General features: G+C 37.8%; 1 long non-coding RNA gene across 1 annotated transcript; it reads left to right on the top strand.

Moving 5' to 3' along the window:
* Positions 1–1,279: 1,279 nt before the first annotated feature.
* Positions 1,280–3,612, top strand: LOC145614076 (uncharacterized). The gene is made up of 3 exons (XR_014107045.1): positions 1,280–2,296; positions 2,555–2,678; positions 2,958–3,612. It is a non-coding gene; the product is annotated as an uncharacterized LOC145614076 (long non-coding RNA).
* Positions 3,613–17,906: the final 14,294 nt, after the last annotated feature.

The raw sequence follows: 17,906 nt of genomic DNA, 5'->3' as shown, positions 1-17,906 counted from the left end.
CAACTATGAATTATTATTGAATAATCTTAACTTTATAGGGTATTTGTTTTATTGGTCCCAAAACGTAGCACCACTTAATTGGCCCCAAAAAATAAGATTTTTTTTTTAAAAAAAAAAAAATCTGAAAAAGAAAAGCCATCACGCTACCACTCCTCAACCCCGCTCTGGTAGCCCCCTTCCCAACTCCCACACTCCGGTAGCCTCTCTCCCCACGCCCAGTTGAAAAACCCCCTCCCCACCCCTCCCATCCATCGAAACAACCCCTTCCCCTGAATCGCCCCAATTCCAACCACCCACCCACGAAAACTATCACAAAAAATACCTCATCTCTCCCATTCCCTTCACCCCGAAAACCATCTTTCTCTTTTCCCTAGCCCCAAACAACATTTATTGGCATTTGGGAAAGGGAAATGGGTGGTTTTTGGGGTGGGGGAAGGGGAGGGGATGGTTTATTAAGAGGGTTTTTGGGGGTAGGGGTGGGAATTGAGGCGATTCAAGGGAAGGGGGGATGTTTCCACTAGTGGAAAAATTGTCATTTGTAACACCCTATTTGTAACGGACATGATAAAATCTGTTACAAAAAGAGTAATTGTAACGGGAAAAATTTTTTATCGTTACGGAAAAACTTATTTGTAACAGGCAAAAACATGTCCGTTACGAATAATTAATAATTGTAACGGGCAAATTAATTCCCGTTACGAATAGTTATTAATTGTAACGGACAAATATAAATCCCGTTACAACTAAATAACTCTCTAGGGTTAAAGATCGGTTCCTACATACTTCCCCAGCCGCATTTCTTCCTCACTCCTCTTCTCTTTCTCTCTCCTCAAATCACTCTCTCTTTCTGCATTTCTCTTCTTCCTCGCTCATCTTCTCTTTCTCTCTCCTCAAATCACTGTCAACACTGCTCATTTCTCTTCTTCCTCACTCGTCTTCTCTCTCTTCCTGTTCTTCAAGCTCAAAACAACAATGGCGGCGACTCCATTGTCAATCGAGAAGACCACCTCTTGTAGACTCGAAATCGAGCTTGCTGAAGTCGAAATGCTTGGACTTATGTCTTGCCGTACTGAATTTGGTCCTTCTCAACCTTTTAAAGGTGCTAAGATGACTGGATCTCTTCATATGACTATTCAAACTGCTGTTCTTATTGAGACTCATACTACTCTTGTTGCAGAAGTTCGTTGGTGTTCTTGCTACATCTTCTCTACCCAGGTATAATTTCATTTATCTCGTCATTTTTCGATTTAATCCCCTTTTTTTATCTGTGATTGGCCCTTGATTTTGGAAATTTCCAGATCTTAAATGGGGTTTTATTGTTTTTGTGGATTGGATCTTGTTGGGTTTGATTCATGTTGTGATGATTTTAATGAAATGAGTAAATGATTGATTTGTAGAATTTTTGATTTGAAATGGACTGTTTTTTTTATGGTTCAAGATCTTAGATCTTGTGATTTTTTATTTTAAGAATTGTGGGTTAATTGATTAATGATAAAATTGGTGGTATATACTTAAATTATTTAATCTATTTTAGTGGGATTTGGTATATAATTAGAGTTTAAAATGAATAAGTGTTTAATTTGTGAAATAAATAATTCGAAATGGGTTGTTCATTTATGGATTCTTAAGATCTCAGATCTTATAGAATTATGGGGGAATTAATTAATATTAAAATTAAAATGGATGATTAAATGGTGGTATTACTGGTATATACTTTAATTATTTAATCATTTTTTTGTGGGATTTAAACATAGTATGAATTGAGTAGATCACAGTGTTACTGTCTTAATTTTTAAGCTAAGATTTGTTGAATCATAATATTTCATGAAAATTTGAAGTTCAAAAGGAAAATATAAGCTTAATAATCGGATCTTTGCATGAATTTTGGGTTTTCTGTTGGTTGAGTTTCAGATGCGGTTTTTTAGGATCTATTATAAAATTCATACATGATTTTAGCAAGAAATGTTGATTAATTAATTGAATTATTGATTTAATTTGTTATATAGGACCATGCTGCTGCAAGTATTGCTAGGGACATTGCTGCAGTATTCGCTTGCAAGGTGGTGAATTGCTCAAGAAGATTAGGGACATTGCTGCAGTATTCTTCCATAGATTATTAGATTGTCGCAAGCTTGAAGTTGAAGCTCTTCCTGAGCTTTTTGGAGCTTTGCATAGGACAGCAGTGGCGAAACCCACTCACTTGAGTGGAAACTACCAGATAACTTCCACCCTGATAACCCCTTCCATTTCGTCAATATCCCTTCTGAGGATATTGCTCGCAACATCGCCAAACGAAGTAAGCAGGAATTTTATTTTTATTTTTTTTTGGTGGGTTTTAGCTATTGACTATTTTCTGGTTTTGATTTCATTTATTGGGTACTTTTGGAGTGGTTGTATTTCTTTTTGGATGGGATTGGAGCTCATTCAGTCATTCCACTCCCCAACAGATGCCCTGTGCTTTTATTAATAATTCTACAACTATTGATTATAAGTTATGACAGCTTGTTTTAATTATGAACATCTACCCTAATGTTTTATAGTTTTTGTTTTACAGATGTGTGCAACAAAAATTAGGGGGACCTACTGTTAATAAATATAAGAAACTTCAGACTGAGATGGCAGAGCTGCAGGAGAAATACAAAGAGCTTCTGGCCACCCATCAAGAGACTATTAAGCAGGTATTTTCCTTTCCTTTTATTGTATTCGTTGTATGATTTCCATAGGCAGTATATATGTAAGCCTTACAAGCACTGGAACTGTCATAGTTTACTCTGGTTTCCTTTCGATCTTTTCCGGCTCTCAGCCTGATAAATGTGTAGTGTGTGTGTGTGTGTGTCGTTGTATAATTTCCATAGGCAGTATATATGCATGTAAGGCTTACAAGCACTGTCCTCAGCCTGATGTGTGTGTGTGTTTTTAACTATGCAGATTAATATTTAATAGTTCTTTTTTTGCAGGTTTCTTCTTGATTAGGATAGATACATGACAAGTAGTGATGGCTCTAGCATTCCCGGTTCACTTGTTGTGCCTATGGGAGCTGAAAATCAGGTTTGTAAAATTGTATATATTATTTTTTTAACTTTAATAAATAATATAGGCATGTTGTGTTTGATTCTTCACTAGTGTAGTTTGCATTTTTTTGCTTTAGATCTATCGATTTTATTTTATTTATTATTTTTTTCTGATTTTGGATCTTTCTTTGCTAGTTTGGGTATGGTGATAAGTAAACCGAGAGTACGGCAAGATATGCTACTCAGATCTTCTCCGGGGGCTTCAACAGTTCAATAATCAACACGGTTGGTAGTGCTTCCTCCAGTTCCTCCTCCGCTGCTCCCCTTTGCTGAAATCACGCCAAAAATAAACAACAACAGGAACAACCCCAGAAAGAACAACAATCTGCTGTTGTTGCTTAAACAGTTTCGAATTATGAGCAAACGAGAGAACAACGTATTGAATTTGAATCTCATCTTAGTTATAGCAATTAGCAAGTGCATGACTTGTTTTTAATTTCTTTAATTGATAAAATCATTTGAATGTTGCATAGCTTTTGCTAATTGAATTTGAACTGTATATTTGTATAAATTATTATTTAAAATTATTTATTTTTTGTAATTGATAATTTATCATAGTAATTAAAATTTGGCAGCATACTAGTAGGTATCACCTGCTGGATTTTTTAAAATTTGGGTTCAATTGTATTCGTAACGGGCAGTCAGGGTGTGTTCTATTCACCTGATTTTCACTTATCTGAACTTAACTGAACTTATCTGAACTTATCAACCCTTATCTGAACTTATTACACCTTATTAACACTTATTTTCACTTATTTGACCTTATTAAACCTTATTAACACTTATAAGACATTATTTGATAACAACACTACTATTTTATAGTTTAGAAATAGTAAAAATTTTCCTTTGGTTTTGTTGTTGATCTGACTTTCATTCTCATTAATTTCCCTTTGTTTTTTTCACAAAAATAATAAACTTGTTGATTTGCTTAACTTTTATATAAGCAAAATTTATCTAGTCTTACCATAACTTATGAGTATAACGTTACTTTAATTTTATTTTTTATGAAAATGTTACTTTTTTGTTATATGAAATCATGATAATAAAACACATAAAATTTTACAAAAAAAAAGTGAAAAGAAATCTTGATTAGTAATAACTCTATATAAATATAATAAGTGGAAATAAGGTGAGGAGAACGTTAATTTAGAACTTATTAACCTTGAACTTATCTGAACTTATTAACCCTTATCTGAACTTAACTGAACTTATCTGAACTTATTAAACCTGAAATAAGTAAAAATAAGGTGAACAGAACAGACCCTCAGACTGTCCGTTACAAATAACCCGTTATTTGTAACGGGCAATCAGACTGCCCGTTACGAATAACATATCCTATCCGTAATGACAGCATACGTAACGTCCGCTGCCCGTTACGGATAGGCTGTTTTTGCCCGTTACGGATAGCTATTTTTCCACTAGTGTTCGGTGGTTGGGAGGGGTGGGGAGGGGGGTTTTCAGTGGGTTGGGCGTGGTGACGGAGGCTGCCGGATCGTAGAGGATCCTTCTCCTTTATGCCCATGGCCTTTTAAAACCTGAGGACTTTACAATTTCTAGGGTGTAATAGGATTTAAATTCCTAACTTTTTGAGGAACTTTGAATTAGAGTTGATCCTATCATTACGCTTTTTTGTAAGAAACTAGTAAGGAGTCGCCAATGAATTTTAGGAAAAATCATAAACCTCATTCATGCCTTTCTCACAAGTAGAGTTCATGGGATATTAGCACGAATCATAAGTTTACCCATGCTCAAATTGGTCTACTTGACCAGAAATGAGTTCGGGAGCGAGGGTATACTAAAATAACGTTTCTTTTAGGGGGAATCGCTATTCTAGCCCTAATGCGGCCTCTACTAGCTCTTTCTTTTTCACAATTTCATCACCAAACAATGTATGCAACATGATATCTAAAACTAAGTTAGTTGATTTTATTCACAAGCATTAATCACGTAGAATTACATTGCAAAAGTCGTTATCCTTTGTTTAATTAATATTCGTGAAAAGAACAATAAAAAAAAAAAAATTCGCCTTGGCTTAGGTGATCAATCACCAATTAATTATTCAATTGCTACTCTTTGATTAATGAAAGAATACTATGTGAAATTAATTAACAAGAAGTTTATTTTAAGTGACCAAGCAATACTAATTAATTGATTAAAGGTGAATTAAATAAGAAAAGAAAAGGTGATTGATCTAATTGCTCATGAATTTACCACTTTTCCTTGCCAGATCTTCGTTTAGAACACTTATGGACTCCTTCTTGTTCGGGAACCTCCACCGTAATAATAAGTAATAAGGGGGTGAGTGTTTAGGACAAGAGGGTTGATAGTACACAAATTCACAAAGTTTCTGCCAGAATTTTGGGTTAATTTATATGTCTTTAAGCCTCGTATTAAGCCTCTATTTATAGGGAATGGGTGCGTTTAGGGTTTCGACATCCTTGATTCGCTAAGTGTTTGAGACAAGTAGCTATTAAGGCTAGAAAAAGTATGTTCTAGACTTAACGCGCTAAGAATCTAGATTGATCCTTTGCAAATGTAGAACGCTTTACAAGTAAAGGCTGTCCTAAGTGATGTCATGTCATGAGAAGATATCGGTTTTAAAAAAGAGTAAAGACGATGATATCCTCTCAATTATGGCATTGTTGATCTAAAGTCCCTTGATATGTCATTGACACTTTAGTCCATGATTTTAACAAGTTAAAAAATGATAAAAAAGAGAGGTGTTTCGGCGTTCGGAATCTACCACGTGAATAGAGGTTTTGACACTCGCTTACCAAAACGAAGTATTCGAGGTCCACAAGATAGAAATACATGTCTCAGGCGGCATATATCCAAATCCAGTGAGAGAGAAGAAAATCAGCGACTCTCTCAGAAGTTTTATCCACAAGATGAAAACAAACGTCTCAGGACTAGGGGCACATGTCTAAATAGGTGCGACTTCGGCATGTCGCTCTTTATATAGGGGGTGGACAGACACCCTAACTGTCCAGTAAGCTAGTAAGCTCACTGAATACCGTATTTGCTTCCAATCGAGAATGTGTCTTTTCACGATGGTTCGGTGCGCCAGTCGATTCGTAATGCTAATGCCTATAGTTGAAAAGAAGTTCTACCGTTTTCGTTATGGGATGTAGATCACGTTGCTGGGGAAGAGGATGCAATTTTACGCAGCACCAACGCCATACAATTTTACGTTGTACGATACGACATTCTTTTTGCTGTGGACGCCAAAAATGAAAATAACGTGACATTTATAAAGTCAGTACAGTAAAATGACAAACCTGTCTATGGGAGCTTTTATGTAAAGCACCACTACGGAACGTTTTAAGAAACGCTCACGAAAAACGTCCAAAACGTATGCTTGGGTTAGGCACAAAGCTTGGTGTGCATGCAGGATGATGCAAAAAACTATCAAAGAAGAAAATAAACTACAAGATGCAAAGAAAATTAAAAGATTTCGATAATTTACGTGCCATTACGTCTAACAATAAGCAAAAACCGTTAAAATTAAATAAAAACGGATCGAAATCTCAATACCGGTCTTTTAAGCAGGGGAGGAGCCAGAAAATTCAAATCGTGGGGACAATTGAACGTCATATATATAGTTTGACAAAAATTTTGGAAAAAAGTTCAATACTTGAACGCATAATTAGTTAAATACGGAGTATTAAAATTTTACAAAATCCAAAATACTTATTAAAGAAATCTAACATCATATCTTCCTCCGATGCTACATTATTAGTATTTACATAGTGAAGGATCTATAAATATTTACTTATGGGTTTTGACGAATTCGAACACACAATTATATATGTAATTAAACACACTCATCATGGCGTTCAAAAAAAAAACACACTCATCATGATTCCTTTTTTATTTTTTAAAACCGTATTGTGAGTCCTTATTACAACTATGATTTATTGGTAATAACAATGGAAGACGATTATCTTAGACATATATAAAAAAAATAAAAGAAAATTAAAAAATAAAGGAAAGGTGAAATGCTTTAATAATTAAATATTTTTTTTTAAAAAAAAAAAAAAGAAAAAAAAAGGTTAAGCTTGTTGGGGGTTTGATTCCGCTTGCCGTGTTCTAGTAGTGGAGGCTTTACCACTGCATCAACTAAGTTATTAATTAAATTATACTGCAGTATTTATTTCTTATTAAGATGCTTTTTGTAAAATAGGGGGGAAAGTTGTCCCCCCTTGTCTCGGGCTGGCTCCGCCCCTGCTTTTAAGTGACTAGTATCCGCGCGCAACTCAGTGGGTCAAGTTGGCCAGGCCCGCACATCGTTCGGAGTTGCACTGCGCTGTCAAGCGCAACATATTTAATCGCGAAGCGCGATTTTCATTGTTGCTCTCTCCTTCCCTTTTCGCCATTTTTTACTCTTTCTCTCTCTACAAAGCTCGAAATTCTTTGTTTTGTGAAGCTAAAGGAATTAGATCTCGTTTCCTATTCATATTTGCCAAAATCTAATGTAAGGTTTTGCTCGTTTTTTGGCTGAATTTAGGGAAAATCGAACCGTAAAACCCCAAAATTCGAATTTGGGGGTTTTCGATTTTCTCCATCATTCTTGAAATTGTTTGTTCCATGTTGTTATGCTATGTTTAAGGAGTGTTTTGCAACAATTTCATGAAAAATGGTTGAGTATTGAACCTTGTTTGAATGCATTCTTGGTATTTTTGTCGAATTTTAGTTCGAATTTGTTGTTTTTGCTTGCTCATTTGGTTATACTTGTTGATTTTGAAGTGAATTATAGTAGTCCATTATTCTTGAAATTTTTTGTTCCATGTTTCTATGCTATGTTTAAGGAGTGTTTTGCAACGAATTTCATGAAAAATGGTTAAGCATTGAACCTCGTATGAGCATTTCTTTGTTTAAGTTCGTTCTAGCCTTTTATTTTCTTCGAATTTTGCTTGAATCCGTTACTTTTTCTTGCTCATTTTGGTTGCATTTTCTGATTATGAAGTAGATTATAGTATTGGAACTAGTATTACTTTCATAATTCACCTTTTGCAAATTTTGAAATTGAAAAATGGCGCGAAGCATACTCTTATCTCGTTTTTTGCCATGTTTAAACCTCAAAATTGTTTGGTAGACGATAATCATGTTTGTATTACTGTTATTCGTATAGGAGTAGTTGATTCTTTGAGATTTTGAAATACGATCCCTTGAATGCTTAGTTGAAACTGGTAAAGGATGGCTTTTATGGGTGTTAGAAGCCCCCATTAACTGAGTTTAACTGCAGGTATCTGTAGACACCTAAAAATGTCTCCCCAAAACCAAACCCGATGATGAACACCTTTCACCGACATTATTGGTCGGGTTAAGTATTTAATATTTGGAGTGCTTCAATCCATTTTCTATCCAATACATTTCATAAACCAATCCATTTCCTAGCTCATTTCCCTAAACCATAACTTGTTTTCCACTTTTCGTGTCCACATCGCAAAACCGAGAGAAACTGATTCTTTGGTATTATAATTTTGATCCAATTATTATTTGGTTGAATAGGCCTTGAAATAAGCTTTCCAACAATATATCATAAGCCGAATTTCGATTTAAAACGAAGAAGATATGAGCCAAACACTAAACTCGGTCCAAAACCGACACCCTTCTACTAAAACGGTTATATCTTAAAATATATATATTCTTTTGACTTGATTTTAATTGGGTTTGAAAATGGACTTGATAAGCTTTCCAATGATATATTTTATTCCTTATTCCGAGCTACGAATCAAAAGTTATCGCAATTTTAAAAACGCGTAAAAAACTGGAATCGTCGCTAAGGCAACAAAACCACCGTGTCGCGGGGAAAAGTGACGTGGCACGGGGCCTGGTACCGTGGCACGGGAATTCTCAACGTGTCACGGTTCCTGGTGTCGTGGCACGGGAATTCTTGTGCTTGTTTCCGCGTTCTTTAACGCGTAAATTCCCCTCGTCACAGGAGATGATGACGTGCCACGGGGTATGGTACTGTGACACGGGATTTTTCACCGTGTCACGGTGCTTTTCCGTGCCTTTTCCGCATTTCATTCCCACGCGCTTAAGAATCTGGACGCAAAAAGTCTACCGTGTTACGGCATGTATTTTCGTGTCACGGTGCACACCCCGTGATACGGGATTGCTCCGTGTTTTCTCCGCGTAATCCCTAAACGCGTTTTATCCTCTGTAGGTTTGTTTCTTTCCCGCGTCACACTATATACCCCCGTGTCACGGGATTTTCCCCCGTCTGACGGTATCTGACACCGTGTCGCGGCGTGCTTTGCCGTGTCGTGGTGTTATTTTTTAGGGTTTTTATCTTTTTAGGGTTCCGTGTGTTCCCTATACTCATTTTCCCTATAAATACCCTCTCATTTCTGGTGTACAGGGCATTAAATCCTTCTCTCTTTCTCTCTTTTACACCAAAAAAATCATTCTCTTCTCTCTTTCTCTCATATTCTAAGCCTTAAACCTATATTTATAATTACTCCATTCTTCCCTTAAGCACTCCAAGGAGTCCATACAACACCCGAGGTTCTGTCCTTAAACCAAGGCGTGAAAGGTATAAATAACTGAGGGATTGGACCAAATCAAATCTATATTTATTTAATTTAATTTCCGTTTGATTTATATTTTTTATTGAAGTTACTAACAATTTATTCATGATGTAGCAATTTTAAGGAACGCGCGCAATGTGAGTAATTAATTAATTAATTTACTTATTTTATTTTAATATTGCTAGTATCTTGATTGTGTCATTTTATATTTGATTTGACTAACAATTTATTGTTTAATTGCTTCCAATATTAGTGTTTATTCTATTATTATTTATGATCACCATATTGAATGTTTAAAGGGAATATGTAATTGAAAATCACGCCTAATAAGATAATTTGGACAACCGGTTTAGGATCCTTTTTAATCTTGTTGTTTAATCAAGTGATCACAATATTTTAGAATAATGTGTTGCATTAATATTCAACTAATTTAGCCTAATAATAGATTGGGGCAAATTGAATCTTTGTTTGCTTGCCTTTGAGATCGTAGGAATCCCTTTTCACTATAAGAATCTAGTAGAGGCCAATACGGGGGAATGTGACTCCATGACTCACTTCTTACCATCATCCCCGATCCTCCTTTCGTGGTTCCGAACCATATGGAGTTAGTAATCTCATGTATTATGAATGGGGTGTAACCTTCACAGGTCAATCGTTGTTGCCTATCGTTGTCCCTTATTCGTGGTTGCCTTTTTATGATCCGTGAACGGTTTACAAGTTCTTAAAAACTTGTTGACGGCTCCCTACTTTCCTTGTCCCTAATCGTATATGTAAATTCCTACTTCCTAAGAGTGCCAAGCATATTCACTACATGCTTTAGCGTAGGCGCACTTCAAACGACGCCTATAATTTTGCGACTCCACTAGGGAGGATTCTTGGTTATTTATCGATTTGAGTGATCGGTATTTAATTAAGATGAGTGGATGAGACTTGAAAGTTTCTTGAAAAGTATTCTTGTGATTAATTTGGCATTTTTGCATATGCATTGACGTTTTAACGTCGTATCTCAGGTCTGTCCCGTAGGAAAAATTGGATAACCTGGTCGTGAACTAAGAAAACAGAGGCACCAGTCAAATTTCCTGACTGCCGCACCATGGTATAGCTTGCCATGTCACGGCGCTTGGCACCGTCACGCGGTGTTTGGCACTGTGACATGGTGGATTATGCCGTGTTACGACAGCCCTGAAATCCTTCCAGTGGCCTTATTTCTCTTCTCACAGTCAGCTTCCTTCGATTTTTCTGAAAAAACGTGTGTGTTCTACATACGTCTTAGCCTCCGGGAGTTTAAGCTCTATCAACCCAAAAACGCTCATGGCAATAAGGGTTCGTCCAAGTTTTTAAATCCACCCAAACCATGGAGTCGAGTTCGATTTCATCACGAACTCGCAGAGCCGCCCGTTGGCATACACCATTTAGGGAGGCTGCCTTGCTAACGCGTCCAAACTCTTAACCATGGTATCCTATTGACACCAAATAAACCTGACCATAGTCGAACATAGAACTTAACCTTAGGTTGCGAACTCTTCTTTGCATCATTGTGCCTACATGTTCTAGGTGTGCATATTTAATCGTTTTGATCCTAACCTTAACTATGTATCTTTGTCTATGGTGGATTATTTTATGACTGACGATTGCCAATGGACCGTACTCACTTAGTAATTAGCACAAACTCTAAAATTGATAAAAAAAAAAAAACACAACACAAAATACCTGGGACTGATCACCTTGTCACGGCAATCAGTGCTGCGTCACGCCAATCAGTGTCGTGTCACAGGAGCTTGTACTGCGACACGGTACAGTTTGACGTGTCACAAAGCCCGGGGAATAAGTCAAGTCAGCTTTTTTTTGTCTTCTGTGCTAATTTGGTCCGCGTGTCAGTTCAAATGTCTAGCCATACGATCATACCACGAGTCTTATAACATCACTTAATCACTCACGAGTCAAGTATAGTCCACACACTTTCTTTATGTTCCAACTCGAGTCGTGCACCATGTCGTTTATGATCGTATACTAGGTTCATGCACTTTTTTTTCGTCATAATAAAAAAAAAAATTGAGTGGAGTTTATTCTCACCTATTTTCAAATGTCTATTTTTTCCCTTCCTTTCCTATCTTGAGCAATGAGTCAAACAAGTAAGTGAATTGTTTTATTTCACAGTAATTGGTCAAGGAGCAAGGGTAGATTAATACAGTTTGAGTCATTACCGCAACAATCTCTTAAATCCAAGAGGCGTTCAAAGAGAACTTCGCCATCTCCATATTACTTATCACCTTTCAATGGTCATTAAGGAAGATATTGAGAACATCAACAAATCCATCGAGGCAATGTCTGCCATGATGGAAACCCTTACCACTAGGGTCATTACCATGGAACAAAACAAGGTAACTGTTTCCACCCTTGACAAGTTGAAGGAACAAATTAGTAAAATTTCTGAGGATTTCACTTATGTGGAACAGCCTCCCACTCCTTTGGATGTGAAAGACAGGCTCCCTTAAAAGTTCCCCACTGCTGATATTCCAAAGTTCAAGCCTACTGACAATCCAATATTCCATTTGAAGGCGTTCTCTACAACCATGGCTCTTAAGGGATTGGACGAAACACTCTTCCCTACGGTGTTCCCTCTCTCCTTAGAACATGCTTGCCAATAATGGTTTTATTCCCTAGATGCCAAGCGTACTACGACTTGGCAAGATTTCACCGACAATTTCATGAATCGTTGCAAGTGTAACATTCAAACAAAAACTTCTGAACGTGAACTCTCCATTCTCAAACAGAAAAAGAATTAAGGCTTCACCGCTTATCTGAACAGGTGGAGGGAAACGACTTCACTCTTGGTAGATCCTCCTAAAGAAAGAGAGATGGTTCGCTTCTTTATTCAAAATCTAACTCACAATTATAGGGAACATCTCAAATTTCTTCCACTGAACACTTTTGAATCCGTATGCGACATCGGCATCAATATCGAGGATGAGCTAATAAAGACTGCTGGTAGTAACAATAATAACACTTTAAAAAACAAGAAGAACGACCATCCTTCTTCTTCGTCTTCTAAGCACGAAAATACTAACAACAATATAATCCAAGTTGATCTCAATGAAGTGTTAGCTCTTGATGCTCCATTGCCCAAGAAGAAAAGAACTTACACTCCTTTAGGAATGACTTATGATGCGGCCTTTGATCGCCTTTACGGTCAAGGCTTGATCACACCTATCGGGCCATTTCTAGAGCCAAAACCTGAAGAAAGGAGCGCCAAATGGAATCCCAATGCCCATTGCAAGTACCATCAAGAAAGGGGACACACTACGGAGCAATGTTGGAATTTGAAAGACGTCACTCAAGACTTGGTGGATGCAAACAAACTTCCTGTCCCTCCAGGTAGCGAATTCTCGTGCTTGTTTCCGCGTTCTTTTAACGCGTAAATTCCCCGCGTCACGGGAGATGATGACGTGGCACGGGGTATGGTACCGTGACACGGGATTTTTCACCGTGTCACGGTGCTTTCCCGTGTATTTTCCGCATTTTATTCCCACGGCCTTAAGAATCTGGACGTAAAAACTCCACCGTGTAACGGCATGTCTTCCCGTGTCACGGTGCATCCCCCGTGACACGGAATTCCTCCGTGTTTTCTCCGCGTAATCCCTAAACGCGTTTTATCCTCTGTAGGTTTGTTTCTTTCCCGTGTCACACTATATACCCCTGTGTCATGGGATTTTCCCCCATCTGACGGTATCTAACACCTTGTCGCGGCTTGCTTTGCCGTGTCGCGGTGTTATTTTTTAGGGTTTTTATCTTTTTAGGGTTCCATGTGATCCCTATACTCATATTCCCTATAAATACCCCCTCATTATGATGTACGGGGCATCAAATCCTTCTCTCTTTCTCTCTTTTACACCAAAAATCATTCTCTTCTCTCTTTCTCTCATATTCTAAGCCTTAAACCTATATTTCTAATTACACCATTCTTCCCTTAAGCACTCCAAGGAGTCCATACGATACCCGAGGTTCCGTCCCAACCAAGGCGTGAAAGGTATAAATAACTGAGGGTTTGGACCAAATCAAATCTATATTTATTTAATTCAATTTTCATTTGATCTATATTTTTTTATTGAAATTACTAACAATTTATTCATGATGTAGCAATTTTAAGGAACGCGCGCAATGTGAGTATTTAATTAATTTAATTACTTATTTTATTTTAATATTGCTAGTATCATGATTAGGTCATTTTATATTTGATTTGACTAACAATTTATTGTTGAATTGCTTCCAATACTAATGTTTATTCTATTATTATTTATGATCACCATATTGAATGTTTAAAGGGAATATGTAATTGAAAATCACGCCTAATAAGATAATTTGGAAAACCGGTTTAGGATCCTTTTAAATCTTGTTGTTTAATCAAGTGATCACAATATTTTAGAATAATGTGTTGCATTAATATTCAACCAATTTAGCCTAATAATAGATTGAAGCGAATTGAATCTTTGTTTGCATTCCTTTGAGATCCCAGGAATCCCTTTTTACTATAAGAATCGAGTAGTGGCCAATACGGGCGAATGTGACTCCATGATTCACTTGGTACCATCATCACCGATCCTCCTTTCGTGGTTCCGAACCATATGGAGTCATTAATCTCATGGATTATGAATGGGGTGTAAACTTCACGGGTCAATTGTTGTTGCCTATCGTTATCCCTTATTCGTGGTTGCCGTTTATGATCCGTGAACGGTTTACAAGTTCCTTAAAAACTTGTTGGCGGCTCCCTACTTTCCTTGTCCCTAATCGTATATGTAAATTCCCACTTCCTAAGAGTGCCAAGCATACTAACCACATGCTTTAATGTAGGCGCACTTCAAACGACGCCTACAGTATCGTAGCCCCTAAGTATGGGTGGCATTCGATTTTCGTCTTTTGCCCTTTCGGCAGCCGAAATGGGTCTAGAAACCTTATCCAATCATAGCATGGACTCGCCTCCATTTGTTGATGCTGAGGAGATTCTCGAAGGTCTTGACAAGGTGGTCCGCCCTCGAAAGAGGGTGACCCGTGCTCGTGAGGAGGTTTGGGAGCGACGCGTCGCAGCCGATAGACGTCTCTAAAAGGATGTGGTTTGGGAGGCTCCTCCCAACTGGGATCCTAGGGTCCTTAAGTGGGACCCAGACCATCATGTCTCGATTAGAGGGTTGCGCGGCATCGTGAGTTCTTTGTGCCTTCGTTTTTCTTTTTTGTTTTTTTTCTCCTTTTCAAACCATAACCATTTTTTTTATTCTTTTTACTTTTCCTTAGAGTGAGCCTAGCATGCATCTATACGGCTCTAGTGACCTGCGAGCCCGTTTTGAGAGTTTGCCTAGGTGGCAAAGGAGGTTGTGGAGCTTTCGGGGATCAGCCCCCATCTGGCAGCTCTTCGGGATTTATTGAGTCATCCTGCGTCGTCAGCTTTCCTCCATGGATTGCTGGAGTTTTGGTGGGATTCAACCAACACTTTTCACTTTCCATGGGGAGAGATGACGATTACCCCTTTCGATTTTTCGATGATTATGGGTTTTCCTTTTGGAGGCGATCCCGTAGCCATAGATATCGTTTAGGGGTCGGACGAGAGACTGTGTGACATTGTGGGGGACCGTCTCGCGGCGGCCCTTCACGTGTACGCGCAGTCTTGTCCGTACTCGGTTCTTGTCAATGAGTTGTCGACCGACGAGGTTGATCGACAGTGTACACCTGAGTAGCAAGCTCGGATATACATTGCTCACGTTCTTTCCATCACTATCTTGAGTGATCGGGGAGAACGTTTTGCTATCTGGTTACTTATTTGCCTCAATGATTTGGGGCAAGTAGGTAACTTGAGCTGGGCGGAGGTATCGTATGCCCGTATGCTTACAGCTATGGGCAAGGTGACTGAGGTGCCTCGAATCTCCCTTACGTGGCACGGTCGTATCCTTGAGGTACGTACTTTAAGTTTCTTTCAATCATTATTTTTGCTTTTCCCCTTTAAGCTATCATTTTTCAGTTTTTCTTTTAGGCATTGGGATACTCGTACCTGCCTTTCTTAGCCCCTAGGATGCTTGGGGCTACTCGTTTTCCTATCGGCCCTCGACTGGTCACGATTAAGAAGAGACGAGCCACTTCAGCCGACGACTTTCGCCAGAGGATCCTTTCGACGACTCGTGCGTTGATGAGTATTTCAATCACATGTGCATCTTTTGATTTTTTGTTTATTTTCTGATGATTTTTCATGTGGCTGTGTTTATAGATCGAGCTCCGTCCTTGGAGTTTAATCGTCGGAGTCCCTGAGGCTGTCCGGTCTGGCATGATTCATTGCCGTTTCCGTGCCCTTTATCAGGGATTTCAGTCCTCCAGAGGCTATACGCTTGGTTTTTAGGCGAGTGTGTTCTCTGGCAGCTGCATTCGAGGAGCCCAGGGTTCCTGCGGATCCTTCGATCCGGATGTTACGTCCGAATTTGCTGTCTACCGAGGATCGAGCTCAGGTGATCCTTGGTTATCCAGCGGATCAGCTGGTGGTGCCGGATGCATCTTATCCGACTTTCAATGCATCCAGGGTGACTCTTTTCCCAGATTTTGTTCCAGTTAGTACTTTAACTCTCTCTTGTTATTTATATTTATTTTTTCGGAACCTTGACACTTTTATTGTATTTTTAGCGGGTCGAGCTAGGTGGTTGGGTGCCTCCTACGTCGGAGATCACGTATACTGATGTTGTTGGGTCGCTAATTCAATTCGTGAGATCCTTCCAGCAACGGAGGATGAGGAGGGGATATCGTTTGTTCCTGAGACGGTTAAGTCGGTATGTTCCTTTTGTATATGTATTTATATGTTGTATTTTTTCATATACATTTGTTTGCTAACTGTCCTTGTATTTTAAAACAGGTTCCGCGAGAGACCGTGAACGGCATGGTGAGGATTTTGCGCGCTTTTTGAGCTGCTTATCGGAGAGCCCTCATCACTTTGTCATGCCGTGACCATCGGATGGTCGCGGTAAGTTTATTTTTCTCTTTTTTTTTCTTTTAACAAAGTTATCACACATTTTATGTATTAATCTTCGTTTGGATTTCGCAAGATGTGCATCAGCCATCTGGGAGTCGTCGAGCATCCTGACCTCCTTTGTACACATTTTATTTTGTTTAGGAAACAAATGTACATTTTATATTTTTTTTATTATTATTATTTTTTTGTTGTACATATGACACATTTTTTGTATATATACATGTATATACATGTATATATACATATATATACATGTATATATATGTACATATACATGTATATGTATATACATGTATATACATATACATGTGTATATACATATACATGTATATACATATATACATGTATATATACATGTATATACATATACATGTATGTAAATATACATGTATATATATGTATATATATATATATATATATATATATATATATATATATATATATATATATATATATATATATATATATATATATATATATATATATAAACTAAAAAATTTTCCAAGGGAGTGAAGGGTTTTCGACTTACCCCCCTTGAAAAAATAACGAAAGGAGACACAAGAAATAGAAAAAAAAAAAAAAAAAAAAAAGGAAAGCGAAGAAGAAAAAGAAAGGAAAAGAACAGAATAAAAATAAAAATAAAATAAAATAAATAAGAAAAATAAGAAAGAAATAAATAATAAAGAGAAAAAGAGACACAAAAGTTATCAAAAGGCAAGCATATAATTAGTCTTAAGATTTCGTAAGTATTCCGTCATTATGTAGTCCAAAATACGGAAATAAATCTAATTTTCATGCCGCGACATACCAGACGCGCGCAACTGGATGAGTTGCGTGCGGATGTCGCGCGCATGTAAATTGGTTGCGCGCCGATGGTGCGCGCAACACATGAGTTGCGCGCGCCACCTGCTGGTGAACTTTCCTTTGAGCAAAAATTGCCGAAATTTTTCCCTTCTTGGGTCTATGTAAACGTGGTTTCGTGTAGGCTTTTGATCATCTCGCATTCATTCACTTAGTGATATCATAAGAAACTAAAAAGAATTAATCTCTCTAAATTCTCTCTAGAAAACAGGCAAATAGCGACAGACTGGTTCCGACGGACACATTATTCCGTCGGAAAAATCAAAATTTCCGACGAATTCAACAATTCCGTCGCAACTCCGTTGGAAATTTCCGACAGAATAAAAATCCGTCTGAATACATGTGTGTTCCGCCGGAAAATTCCGTCGGAAAATGTCTGTTTCGACGGATTTATTGTCCGTCAGAAATTTCCGACGGAATTTTCCGTCGGAATATATA

This window comes from Chenopodium album, chromosome 3 (genome assembly GCF_948465745.1).
Source record: "Chenopodium album chromosome 3, dcCheAlbu1.1, whole genome shotgun sequence".
In the NCBI taxonomy this organism is placed as follows: Eukaryota; Viridiplantae; Streptophyta; class Magnoliopsida; order Caryophyllales; family Amaranthaceae; genus Chenopodium; species Chenopodium album.
This window is presented reverse-complemented; position numbering and strand designations above follow the sequence as displayed.